Genomic DNA, 14,918 nt, shown 5'->3' with positions numbered 1-14,918 from the left:
CCAGTCAGGGAGACACTATTGCAGTTTTTTTACGGCAAAAAATGATAAAACCAGTATGAAACAGAGATGTGAAACATGGAACTGCAAAACCACCATTCTATTTCTCTGGCCTACACCAGACTCTTTAAAACAGAAATATTGGTGTCTGACCAGTCAAGGAGACACTATTACAGTTTTTTTATTGCAAAAAATGGCAAAAGCAGGATAATACAGAGATTTGACCTGTGGAACTGCAAAACCTCAGTTCTATTTCTCTGGTCTACACAAGACTTTTTAATTTGATATATTGGTGTCTGACCAGTCAGGGAGACACTATTACAGTTTTTTTACGGCAAAAAATGCCCAAAGCAGGATAATACAGAGATTTGACCCATGGAACTGTAAAACCACAGTTCTATTTATTTGGCCTACACCAGAATCTTTTAAACAGATATATGTGTGTCTAACCAGTCAGGGAGACACTGTTACAGGTTTTTTTACTGCAAAAAATGCCAAAAGCAGGATAATACAGAGATTTGACCCGTGGAACTGCAAAACCACAGTTCTATTTCTCTGGCCAACACCAGACTGTTTTAAACAGATATATTAGTGTGAGACCAGTCAGGGAGACACTATTCCAGTTTTTTTTTACGGCAAAAAATTCCAAAAGCAGGATAATACAGAGATATGACCAGTGGAACAGCAAAACAACATTTCTATTTCTCTGGCCTACACCAGACTCTTTTAAACAGATATATTGGTGTCTGACCAGTCAGGGAGACACTAGTACAGCTTTTTAAATGGCAAAAAATGCCAAAAGCACGATAATGCAGAGATTTGACCCATGGTACCGCAAAAGCACAGTTCTGTTTCTCTGGCCTGCAATAGGCTCTTTTAATTAGATATATTGGTGTCTGACCAGTCAGGGAGACACTATTACAGTTTTTTTTAACGGCAAAAAATGCCAAAAGCAGGATAATACAGAGATTTGTCCATTGGAACTGCAAAACCACAGTTCTATTTCTCTGGCCTACACCAGGCACATTTAAACGGATATATTGGTGTCTGACCAGTTAGGGAGACACTATTACAGTTTTTTTAACGGCAAAAAATGCCAAAAGCAGGATAATACAGAGATTTGTCCATTGGAACTGCAAAACCACAGTTCTATTTCTCTGGCCTACACCAGACACTTTTAATTAGATATATTGGTGTCTGACCAGTCAGGGAGACATTATTACAGTTTTTATACGGCAAAAAATGCCAAAAGCAGGATAATACAGATATTAGACCCATGGACCTGCAAAACCACAGTTCTATTTATCTGGCATACACTAGACTCTTTTAAACAGATATATTAGTGTCAGACCAGTCAGGGAGACACTATTACAGGTTTTTTTTAATGACCAAAAATGCCAAAAGATGGATAATACAGAGATTTGACCCGTGGAACTGCAATACCACAGTTCTATTTCTCTGGCCTACACCAGACTCTTTTAATTAGATATATTGGTGTCTGACCAGTTAGGAGATACTATTACAGTTTTTTTTATGGCAAAAAATGCCAAAAGCAGGATAATACAGAGATTTGATCCGTGGTACTGCAAAACCACAGTTCTATTTCTCTGGCCTACACCAGACTCATTTAAACATATATATTGGTGTCAGACCAGTCAGGGAGACACTATTAAAGGCTTTTTTTAATGACAAAAAATGCCAAAAGAAGGATAATACAGAGATTTGACCCGTGGAACTGCAATGCCACAGTTTTACTTCTCCGGCCTACACCAGACTCTTTTAATTAGATATATTGGTGTCTGACCAGTTAGGTAGATACTACTACAGTTTTTTTTACGTCAAAAATGCCAAAAGCAGGATAATACAGAGATTTCACACGTGGACCTTCAAAACCACAGTTCTATTTCTCTGGCCTACACCAGACTCTTTTAATTAGATATATTGGTGTCTGACCAGTTAGGGAGATACTATTACAGTTTTTATTATGGCAAAAAATGCGAAAAGCAGGATAATACAGAGATTTGATCCGGGGTACTGCAAAACCACAGTTCTATTTCTCTGGCCTACACCAGACTCATTTAAACATATATATTGGTGTCAGACGAGTCAGGGAGACACTATTAAAGGCTTTTTTTAACGACAAAAAATGCCAAAAGCAGGATAATACAGAGATTTCAGACGTGGACCTTCAAAACCACAGTTCTATTTCTCTGGCCTACACCAGACTCTTTTAAACAGATATATTGGTATCTGAGCAGTCAGGGAGACACTATTACAGTTTTTTTTTTATGGCAAAATATGTCAAAAGCAGGATAATGCAGAGATTAGACCCGTGGAACTGTAAAACCACAGTTCTCTTTCTCTGGCCTACACCACACTCTTTTAAACAGATATATTGGTTTCTGACCAGTCAGGGAGACACTATTACAGTTTTATTATGGCAAAAAATGTCAAAAGCAGGATAATACAGAGATTTGACCCATGGAACTGCAAAACCACAGTTCTATTTATCTGGCCTACACCAGACTCATTTAAACATATATATTGGTGTGAGACCAGTCAGGGAGACACTATTACAGGTTTTTTTTAAAGACAAAAAATGCCAAAAGAAGGATAATACAGAGATTTGACCAGTGGAACTGCAATACCACAGTTCTATTTCTCTGGCCTACACCAGACTCTTTTAATTAGATATATTGGTGCCTGACCAGTTAGGGAGATACTATTACAGTTTTTTTTATGGCAAAAAATGACAAAAGCAGGATAATGCAGAGATTTGATTCGTGGTACTGCAAAACCACAGTTCTATTTCTCTGGCCTACACCAGACTCATTTAAACATATATATTGGTGTCAGACCAATCAGGGAGACACTATTAAAGGCTTTTTTTAACGACAAAAAATGCCAAAAGAAGGATAATACAGAGATTTGACCTGTGGAAATGCAAAACCACAGTTCTATTTATCTGGCCTACACCAGACTCTTTTAAACAGATATATTTGTGTCTAACCAGTCAGGGAGACACTGTTACAGGTTTTTTTATGGCTAAAAATGCCAAAAGCATGATAATACAGAGATTTGACCAGTGGAACAGCAAAACCACTGTTCTATTTCTCTGGCCGACCCCAGACTCTTTTAAAAAGATATATTAGTGTCTGACCAGTCAGGGGGACACTATTCCAGGTTTTTTTTACGGCAAAAAATTCCAAAAGCAGGATAATACAGAGATTTGACAGGTGGAAACACAAAACCACAGATCTATTTCTCTGGCCTACACCAGACTCTTTAATTAGATATATTGGAGTCTGACCAGTCAGGGAGACACTATTACAGTTGTTTTTTTACGGCAAAAAATGCCAAAAGCAGGATAATACAGAGATTTGACCGGTGGAGCTGCAAAACCACAGTTCTATGTCTCTGGCCTACATCAGACTATTTTAAACAGATATATTGGTGTCTGACCAGTTAGGGAGACAATATTACAATGTTTTTTAACGGAAAAAATGTCAAAAGCAGGATAATAGAGATTTGACCCGTGGAACTGCTAATCCTCAGTTCTATTTCTCTGGCCTAAATCAGACTCTTTCAAACAGAGATATTAGTGTCTGACCAGTCAGGGAGAAACTATTCCAGGTTTTTTTTATGGCAAAAAATGCCAAAAGTAATATAATACAGAGATTTGACCCGTGGAACTGTAAAACCGCAGTTCTATTTCTCTGGCCTACACCAGACTCTTTTAAACAGATATATTGCTGTCTGACCAGTAAGGTAGACACTCTTACAGTTTTCTTTATCATAAAAAATGCCAAAAGCAGGATAATACAGAGATTTGACCCGTGGAACCGAAAAAAACACACTTCTACTTCTCTGGCCTACACCAGACTCTTTTAATTAGATATATTGGAGTCTGACCAATCAGGGAGATACTATTACAGTTTTTTTTACTTCAAAAACTGCCAAAAGCAGAATAATACAGAGATTTGACCCATGGAACTGCAAAACCACAGGTCTATTTCTCTGGCCTACACCAGACTCTTTTAATTAGATATATTGGTGTCTGACCAGTTAGGAGATACTATTACAGTTTTTTTTATGGCAAAAAATGCCAAAAGCAGGATAATACAGAGATTTGATCCGTGGTACTGCAAAACCACAGTTCTATTTCTCTGGCCTACACCAGACTCATTTAAACATATATATTGGTGTCAGACCAGTCAGGGAGACACTATTAAAGGCTTTTTTTAATGACAAAAAATGCCAAAAGAAGGATAATACAGAGATTTGACCCGTGGAACTGCAATGCCACAGTTTTACTTCTCCGGCCTACACCAGACTCTTTTAATTAGATATATTGGTGTCTGACCAGTTAGGTAGATACTACTACAGTTTTTTTTACGTCAAAAATGCCAAAAGCAGGATAATACAGAGATTTCACACGTGGACCTTCAAAACCACAGTTCTATTTCTCTGGCCTACACCAGACTCTTTTAATTAGATATATTGGTGTCTGACCAGTTAGGGAGATACTATTACAGTTTTTATTATGGCAAAAAATGCGAAAAGCAGGATAATACAGAGATTTGATCCGGGGTACTGCAAAACCACAGTTCTATTTCTCTGGCCTACACCAGACTCATTTAAACATATATATTGGTGTCAGACGAGTCAGGGAGACACTATTAAAGGCTTTTTTTAACGACAAAAAATGCCAAAAGCAGGATAATACAGAGATTTCAGACGTGGACCTTCAAAACCACAGTTCTATTTCTCTGGCCTACACCAGACTCTTTTAAACAGATATATTGGTATCTGAGCAGTCAGGGAGACACTATTACAGTTTTTTTTTTATGGCAAAATATGTCAAAAGCAGGATAATGCAGAGATTAGACCCGTGGAACTGTAAAACCACAGTTCTCTTTCTCTGGCCTACACCACACTCTTTTAAACAGATATATTGGTTTCTGACCAGTCAGGGAGACACTATTACAGTTTTATTATGGCAAAAAATGTCAAAAGCAGGATAATACAGAGATTTGACCCATGGAACTGCAAAACCACAGTTCTATTTATCTGGCCTACACCAGACTCATTTAAACATATATATTGGTGTGAGACCAGTCAGGGAGACACTATTACAGGTTTTTTTTAAAGACAAAAAATGCCAAAAGAAGGATAATACAGAGATTTGACCAGTGGAACTGCAATACCACAGTTCTATTTCTCTGGCCTACACCAGACTCTTTTAATTAGATATATTGGTGCCTGACCAGTTAGGGAGATACTATTACAGTTTTTTTTATGGCAAAAAATGACAAAAGCAGGATAATGCAGAGATTTGATTCGTGGTACTGCAAAACCACAGTTCTATTTCTCTGGCCTACACCAGACTCATTTAAACATATATATTGGTGTCAGACCAATCAGGGAGACACTATTAAAGGCTTTTTTTAACGACAAAAAATGCCAAAAGAAGGATAATACAGAGATTTGACCTGTGGAAATGCAAAACCACAGTTCTATTTATCTGGCCTACACCAGACTCTTTTAAACAGATATATTTGTGTCTAACCAGTCAGGGAGACACTGTTACAGGTTTTTTTATGGCTAAAAATGCCAAAAGCATGATAATACAGAGATTTGACCAGTGGAACAGCAAAACCACTGTTCTATTTCTCTGGCCGACCCCAGACTCTTTTAAAAAGATATATTAGTGTCTGACCAGTCAGGGGGACACTATTCCAGGTTTTTTTTACGGCAAAAAATTCCAAAAGCAGGATAATACAGAGATTTGACAGGTGGAAACACAAAACCACAGATCTATTTCTCTGGCCTACACCAGACTCTTTAATTAGATATATTGGAGTCTGACCAGTCAGGGAGACACTATTACAGTTGTTTTTTTACGGCAAAAAATGCCAAAAGCAGGATAATACAGAGATTTGACCGGTGGAGCTGCAAAACCACAGTTCTATGTCTCTGGCCTACATCAGACTATTTTAAACAGATATATTGGTGTCTGACCAGTTAGGGAGACAATATTACAATGTTTTTTAACGGAAAAAATGTCAAAAGCAGGATAATAGAGATTTGACCCGTGGAACTGCTAATCCTCAGTTCTATTTCTCTGGCCTAAATCAGACTCTTTCAAACAGAGATATTAGTGTCTGACCAGTCAGGGAGAAACTATTCCAGGTTTTTTTTATGGCAAAAAATGCCAAAAGTAATATAATACAGAGATTTGACCCGTGGAACTGTAAAACCGCAGTTCTATTTCTCTGGCCTACACCAGACTCTTTTAAACAGATATATTGCTGTCTGACCAGTAAGGTAGACACTCTTACAGTTTTCTTTATCATAAAAAATGCCAAAAGCAGGATAATACAGAGATTTGACCCGTGGAACCGAAAAAAACACACTTCTACTTCTCTGGCCTACACCAGACTCTTTTAATTAGATATATTGGAGTCTGACCAATCAGGGAGATACTATTACAGTTTTTTTTACTTCAAAAACTGCCAAAAGCAGAATAATACAGAGATTTGACCCATGGAACTGCAAAACCACAGGTCTATTTCTCTGGCCTACACCAGACACTTTTAATTAGATATATTGTTGTCGGACCAGTCAGGGAGACACTATTATAGTTTTTTTTATGGCAAAAAATGGCAAAAGCAGGATAATACAGAGATTTGACCCATGGAAGTGCAAAACCACAGTTCTATTTCTCTGGCCGACACCAGACTCTTTTAAACATATATATTAGTGTATGACCAGTCAGGGAGACACTATTCCAGGATTTTTTACGGCAAAAAATTCCAAAAGCAGGATAATACAGAGATTTGACCAGTGGAACAGCAAAACAAAATTTCTATTTCTCTGGCCTACACCAGACTCTTTTAAACAGATATATTGGTGTCTGGCCAGTCAGGGAGACACTAGTACAGCTTTTTTAATGGCAAAAAATTCCAAAAGCAAGATAATGCAGAGATTTGACCCATGGTACCGCAAAACCACAGTTCTGTTTCTCTGGCCTGCAATAGGCTCTTTTAATTAGATATATTGGTGTCTGACCAGTCAGGGAGTCACTATTACAGTTGTTTTTTACGGCAAAAAATGCCAAAAGCAGGATAATACAGAGATTTGACTCGTGGAACTGCAAAACCACAGTTCTATTTCTCTGGCCTACACCAGACTATTTTAATTAGATATATTGGTGTCTGACCAGTCAGGGAGACACTATTACAGTATTTATATGGCAAAAAATGCCAAAAGCAGGATAATACAGAGATTAGACCTATGGAACTGCAAAACCACAGTTCTATTTATCTGGTATACTCTAGACTATTTTAAACAGATATATTAGTGTCTGACCAGTCAGGGAGACACTATTACAGTTTTTTTTTACGGCAAAAATGCCAAAAGCAGGATAATACAGAGATTTGGCCCATGGAACTTTAAAACCACAGTTCTATTTCCCTGGCCTACATCAGACTCATTTAAACATATATATTGGTGTCAGACAAGTCAGGGAGACACTATTACAGGATTTTTTTAACTACAAAAAATGCCAAAAGACGGATAATACAGAGATTTGACCCGTGGAACTGCAATAGCACAGTTCTATTTCTCTGGCCTACACCAGACTCTTTTAATTAGATATATTGGTGTCTGACCAGTTAGGGAGATACTACTACAGTTTTTTTTATGGCAAAAAATGCCAAAAGCAGGATAATACAGAGATTTGATCCGTGGTACTGCAAAACCACAGTTCTATTTCTCTGGTCTACACCAGACTCTTTTAAACAGATATATTGGTTTCTGACCAGTCAGGGAGACACTATTACAGTTATTTTTTACGTCAAAAATGCCAAAAGCAGGATAATACAGAGATTTCACATGTGGACCTTCAAAACCACAGTTCTATTTCTCTGGCCTACACCAGACTCTTTTAATTAGATATATTGGTGTCTGACCAGTTAGGGAGATACTATTACAGTTTTTTTTATGGCAAAAAATGCCAAAAGCAGGATAATACAGATATTTGATCCGTGGTACTGCAAAACCACAGTTCTATTTCTCTGGCCTATACCAGACTCATTTAAACATATATATTGGTGTCAGACGAGTCAGGGAGACACTATTAAAGGCTTTTTTTAACGACAAATAATGCCAAAAGCAGGATAATACAGAGATTTCAGACGTGGAACTGTAAAACCACAGTTCTCTTTCTCTGGCCTACACCACACTCTTTTAAACAGATATATTGGTTTCTGACCAATCAGGGAGACACTATTACAGTTTTATTATGGCAAAAAATGTCAAAAGCAGGATAATACAGAGATTTGACCCGTGGAACTGCAAAACCACAGTTCTATTTATCTGGCCTACACCAGACTCTTTTAAACAGATTTATTAGTGTCTGACCAGTCAGGGAGACACTATTACAGTTTTTTTTACGTCAAAAATGCCAAAAGCAGGATAATACAGAGATTAGACCCGTGGAACTGTAAAACCACAGTTCTATTTCCCTGGCCTACACCAGACTCATTTAAACATATATATTGGTGTGAGACCAGTCAGGGAGACACTATTACAGGTTTTTTTTAACGACAAAAAATGCCAAAAGAAGGATAATACAGATATTTGACCAGTGGAACTGAAATACCACAGTTCTATTTCTCTGGCCTACACCAGAATCTTTTAATTAGATATATTGGTGTCTGACCAGTTAGGGAGATACTATTACAGGTTTTTTTATGGCAAAAAATGACAAAAGCAGGTTAATGCAGAGATTTGATTCGTGGTACTGCAAAACCACAGTTCTATTTCTCTGGCCTACACCAGACTCATTTAAATATATATATTGGTGTCAGACCAATCAGGGAGACACTATTAAAGGCTTTTTTTAACGACAAAAAATGCCAAAAGAAGGATAATACAGAGATTTGACCCGTGGAGCTGCAAAACCACAGTTCTATTTATCTGGCCTACACCAGACTCTTTTAAACAGATTTATTTGTGTCGAACCAGTCAGGGAGACACTGTTACAGGTTTTTTTATGGCTAAAAATGCCAAAAGCATGATAATACAGAGATTTGACCAGTGGAACAGCAAAACCACTGTTCTATTTCTCTGGCCGACACCAGACTCTTTTAAAAAGATTTATTAGTGTCTGACCAGTCAGGGGGACACTATTCCAGGTTTTTTTTACGGCAAAAAATTCCAAAAGCAGGATAATACAGAGATTTGACAGGTGGAAACACAAAACCACAGATCTATTTCTCTGGCCTACACCAGACTCTTTTAATTAGATATATTGGAGTTTGACCAGTCAGGGAGACACTATTACAGTTGTTTTTTTACGGCAAAAAATGCCAAAAGCAGGATATTACAGAGATTTGACCGGTGGAGCTGCAAAACCACAGTTCTATGTCTCTGGCCTACATCAGACTATTTTAAACAGATATATTGGTGTCTGACCAGTTAGGGAGACAATATTACAATGTTTTTTAATGGCAAAAAATGTCAAAAGCAGGATAATAGAGATTTGACCCGTGGAACTGCTAATCCTCAGTTCTATTTCTCTGGCCTAAATCAGACTCTTTTAAACAGATATATTAGTGTCTGACCAGTCAGGGAGAAACTATTCCAGGTTTTTTTTATGGCAAAAAATGCCAAAAGTAATATAATACATAGATTTGACCCGTGGAACTGTAAAACCGCAGTTCTATTTCTCTGGCCTACACCAGACTCTTTAAAACAGATATATTGCTGTCTGACCAGTAAGGTAGACACTCTTACAGTTTTCTTTATCATAAAAAATGCCAAAAGCAGGATAATACAGAGATTTAACCCGTGGAACCGAAAAAAACACACTTCTACTTCTCTGGCCTACACCAGACTCTTTTAATTAGATATATTGGAGTCTGACCAGTCAGGGAGATACTATTACAGTTTTTTTTACTTCAAAAACTGCCAAAAGCAGAATAATACAGAGATTTGACCCATGGAACTGCAAAACCACAGATCTATTTCTCTGGCCTACACCAGACACTTTTAATTAGATATATTGTTGTCGGACCAGTCAGGGAGACACTATTATGGTTTTTTTTATGGCAAAAAATGGCAAAAGCAGGATAATACAGAGATTTGACCCATGGAACTGCAAAACCACAGTTCTATTTCTCTGGCCGACAGCAGACTCTTTTAAACAGATATATTAGTGTATGACCAGTCAGGGAGACACTATTCCAGGTTTTTTTACGGCAAAAAATTCCAAAAGCAGGATAATACAGAGATTTGACCAGTGGAACAGCAAAAACATTTCTATTTCTCTGGCCTACACCAGACTCTTTTAAACAGATATATTGGTGTCTGGCCAGTCAGGGAGACACTAGTACAGCTTTTTTAATGGCAAAAAATGCCAAAAGCAAGATAATGCAGAGATTTGACCCATGGTACTGCAAAACCACAGTTCTGTTTCTCTGGCCTGCAAAAGGCTCTTTTAATTAGATATATTGGTGTCTGACCAGTCAGGGAGTCACTATTACAGTTGCTTTTTATGGCAAAAAATGCCAAAAGCAGGATAATACAGAGATTTGACTTGTGGAACTGCAAAACCACAGTTCTATTTCTCTGGCCTACACCAGACTCTTTTAATTAGATATATTGGTGTCTGACCAGTCAGGGAGACACTATTACAGTATTTATACGGCAAAAAATGCCAAAAGAAGGATAATACAGAGATTAGACCTATGGAACTGCAAAACCACAGTTCTATTTATCTGGTATACTCTAGACTCTTTTAAACAGATATATTAGTGTCTGACCAGTCAGGGAGACACTATTACAGTTTTTTTTTACGGCAAAAATGCCAAAAGCAGGATAATACAGAGATTTGGCCCATGGAACTTTAAAACCACAGTTCTATTTCCCTGGCCTACATCAGACTCATTTAAACATATATATTGGTGTCAGACAAGTCAGGGAGACACTATTACAGGATTTTTTAAACTACAAAAAATGCCAAAAGACGGATAAAACAGAGATTTGACCCGTGGAACTGCAAAACCACAGTTCTATTTCTCTGGCCTACACCAGACTCTTTTAATTAGATATATTGGTGTCTGACCAGTTAGGGAGATACTACTACAGTTTTTTTTATGGCAAAAAATGCCAAAAGCAGGATAATACAGAGATTTGATCCGTGGTACTGCAAAACCACAGTTCTATTTCTCTGGTCTACACCAGACTCTTTTAAACAGATATATTGGTTTCTGACCAGTCAGGGAGACACTATTACAGTTATTTTTTACTTCAAAAATGCCAAAAGCAGGATAATACAGAGATTTCACACGTGGACCTTCAAAACCACAGTTCTATTTCTCTGGCCTACACCAGACTCTTTTAATTAGATATATTGGTGTCTGACCAGTTAGGGAGATACTATTACAGTTTTTTTTATGGCAAAAAATGCCAAAAGCAGGATAATACAGAGATTTGATCCGTGGTACTGCAAAACCACAGTTCTATTTCTCTGGCCTACACCAGACTCATTTAAACATATATATTGGTGTCAGACCAGTCAGGGAGACACTATTAAAGGCTTTTTTTAACGACAAAAAATGCCAAAAGCAGGATAATACAGAGATTTCAGACGTGGACCTTCAAAACCACAGTTCTATTTCTCTGGCCTACACCAGACTCTTTTAAACAGATATATTGGTATCTGAGCAGTCAGGGAGACACTATTACAGTTTTTTTTTTATGGCAAAATATGTCAAAAGCAGGATAATGCAGAGATTAGACCCGTGGAACTGTAAAACCACAGTTCTCTTTCTCTGGCCTACACCACACTCTTTTAAACAGATATATTTGTGTCTAACCAGTCAGGGAGACACTGTTACAGGTTTTTTTACAGCTAAAAATGAAAAAAGCATGATAATACAGAGATTTAACCAGTGGAACAGCAAAACCACTGTTCTATTTCTCTGGCCGACACCAGACTCTTTTAAAAAGATTTATTAGTGTCTGACCAGTCAGGGGGACACTATTCCAGGTTTTTTTTACGGCAAAAAATTCCAAAAGCAGGATAATACAGAGATTTGACAGGTGGAAACACAAAACCACAGATCTATTTCTCTGGCCTACACCAGACTCTTTTAATTAGATATATTGGAGTCTGACCAGTCAGGGAGAGACTATTACAGTTGTTTTTTTACGGCAAAAAATGCCAAAAGCAGGATAATACAGAGATTTGACCGGTGGAGCTGCAAAACCACAGTTCTATGTCTCTGGCCTACATCAGACTATTTTAAACAGATATATTGGTGTCTGACCAGTTAGGGAGACAATATTACAATGTTTTTTAACGGCAAAAAATGTCAAAAGCAGGATAATAGAGATTTGACCCGTGGAACTGCAAATCCTCAGTTCTATTTCTCTGACCTAAATCAGACTCTTTTAAACAGATATATTAGTGTCTGACCAGTCAGGGAGAAACTATTCCACGTTTTTTTTATGGCAAAAAATGCCAAAAGTAATATAATACAGAGATTTGACCCGTGGAACTGTAAAACCGCAGTTCTATTTCTCTGGCCTACACCAGACTCTATTAAACAGATATATTGCTGTCTGACCAGTAAGGTAGACACTCTTACAGTTTTCTTTATCATAAAAAATGCCAAAAGCAGGATAATACAGAGATTTGACCCGTGGAACCGAAAAAAACACACTTCTACTTCTCTGGCCTACACCAGACTCTTTTAATTAGATATATTGGAGTCTGACCAGTCAGGGAGATACTATTACAGTTTTTTTTACTTCAAAAACTGCCAAAAGCAGAATAATACAGAGATTTGACCCATAGAACTGCAAAACCACAGATCTATTTCTCTGGCCTACACCAGACACTTTTAATTAGATATATTGTTGTCGGACCAGTCAGGGAGACACTATTATAGTTTTTTTTATGGCATAAAATGGCAAAAGCAGGATAATACAGAGATTTGACCCATGGAACTGCAAAACCACAGTTATATTTCTCTGGCCGACACCAGACCCTTTTAAACAGATATATTAGTGTATGACCAGTCAGGGAGACACTATTCCAGGTTTTTTTACGGCAAAAAATTCCAAAAGCAGGATAATACAGAGATTTGACCAGTGGAACAGCAAAACAACATTTCTATTTCTCTGGCCTACACCAGACTCTTTTAAACAGATATATTGGTGTCTGGCCAGTCAGGGAGACACTAGTACAGCTTTTTTAATGGCAAAAAATGCCAAAAGCAAGATAATGCAGAGATTTGACCCATGGTACCGCAAAACCACAGTTCTGTTTCTCTGGCCTGCAATAGGCTCTTTTAATTAGATATATTGGTGTCTGACCAGTCAGGGAGTCACTATTACAGTTGTTTTTTACGGCAAAAAATGCCAAAAGCAGGAAATACAGAGATTTGACTCGTGGAACTGCAAAACCACAGTTCTATTTCTCTGGCCTACACCAGACTCTTTTAATTAGATATATTCGTGTCTGACCAGTTAGGTAGATACTATTACAGTTTTTTTTATGGCAAAAAATGCCAAAAGCAGGATAATACAGAGATTTGATCCGTGGTACTGCAAAACCACAGGTCTATTTCTCTGGCCTACACCAGACTCATTTAAACATATATATTGGTGTCAGACGAGTCAGGGAGACACTATTAAAGGCTTTTTTTAACGACAAAAAATGCCAAAAGCAGGATAATACAGAGATTTCAGACGTGGACCTTCAAAACCACAGTTCTATTTCTCTGGCCTACACCAGACTCTTTTAAACAGATATATTGGTATCTGAGCAGTCAGGGAGACACTATTACAGTTTTTTTTTTATGGCAAAATATGTCAAAAGCAGGATAATGCACAGATTAGACCCGTGGAACTGTAAAACCACAGTTCTCTTTCTCTGGCCTACACCACACTCTTTTAAACAGATATATTGGTTTCTGACCAGTCAGGGAGACACTATTACAGTTTTATTATGGCAAAAAATGTCAAAAGCAGGATAATACAGAGATTTGACCCGTGGAACTGCAAAACCACAGTTCTATTTATCTGGCCTACACCAGACTCTTTTAAACAGATATATTAGTGTCTGACCAGTCAGGGAGACACTATTACAGTTTTTTTTTACGTCAAAAATGCCAAAAGCAGGATAATACAGAGATTAGACCCGTGGAACTGTAAAACCACAGTTCTATTTCCCTGGCCTACACCAGACTCATTTAAACATATATATTGGTGTGAGACCAGTCAGGGAGACACTATTACAGGTTTTTTTTAACGACAAAAAATGCCAAAAGAAGGATAATACAGATATTTGACAAGTGGAACTGCAATACCACAGTTCTATTTCTCTGGCCTACACCAGACTCTTTTAATTAGATATATTGGTGTCTGCCCAGTTAGGGAGATACTATTACAGTTTTTTTTATGGCAAAAAATGACAAAAGCAGGATAATGCAGAGATTTGATTCGTGGTACTGCAAAACCACAGTTCTATTTCTCTGGCCTACACCAGACTCATTTAAATATATATATTGGTGTCAGACCAATCAGGGAGACACTATTAAAGGCTTTTTTTAACGACAAAAAATGCCAAAAGAAGGGTAATACAGAGATTTGACCCGTGGAACAGCAAAACCACAGTTCTATTTATCTGGCCTACACCAGACTCTTTTAAACAGATTTATTTGTGTCTAACCAGTCAGGGAGACACTGTTACAGGTTTTTTTATGGCTAAAAATGCCAAAAGCATGATAATACAGAGATTTGACCAGTGAAACAGCAAAACCACTGTTCTATTTCTCTGGCCGACACCAGACTCTTTTAAAAAGATATATTAGTGTCTGACCAGTCAGGGGGACACTATTCCAGGT

Source organism: Phyllobates terribilis, unplaced genomic scaffold (genome assembly GCF_046119375.1).
Source record: "Phyllobates terribilis strain yellow unplaced genomic scaffold, ASM4611937v1 Scaffold_12__6_contigs__length_324123572, whole genome shotgun sequence".
Lineage (NCBI taxonomy): Eukaryota > Metazoa > Chordata > Amphibia > Anura > Dendrobatidae > Phyllobates > Phyllobates terribilis.
Note: the sequence above shows the minus strand (reverse complement) of the source record.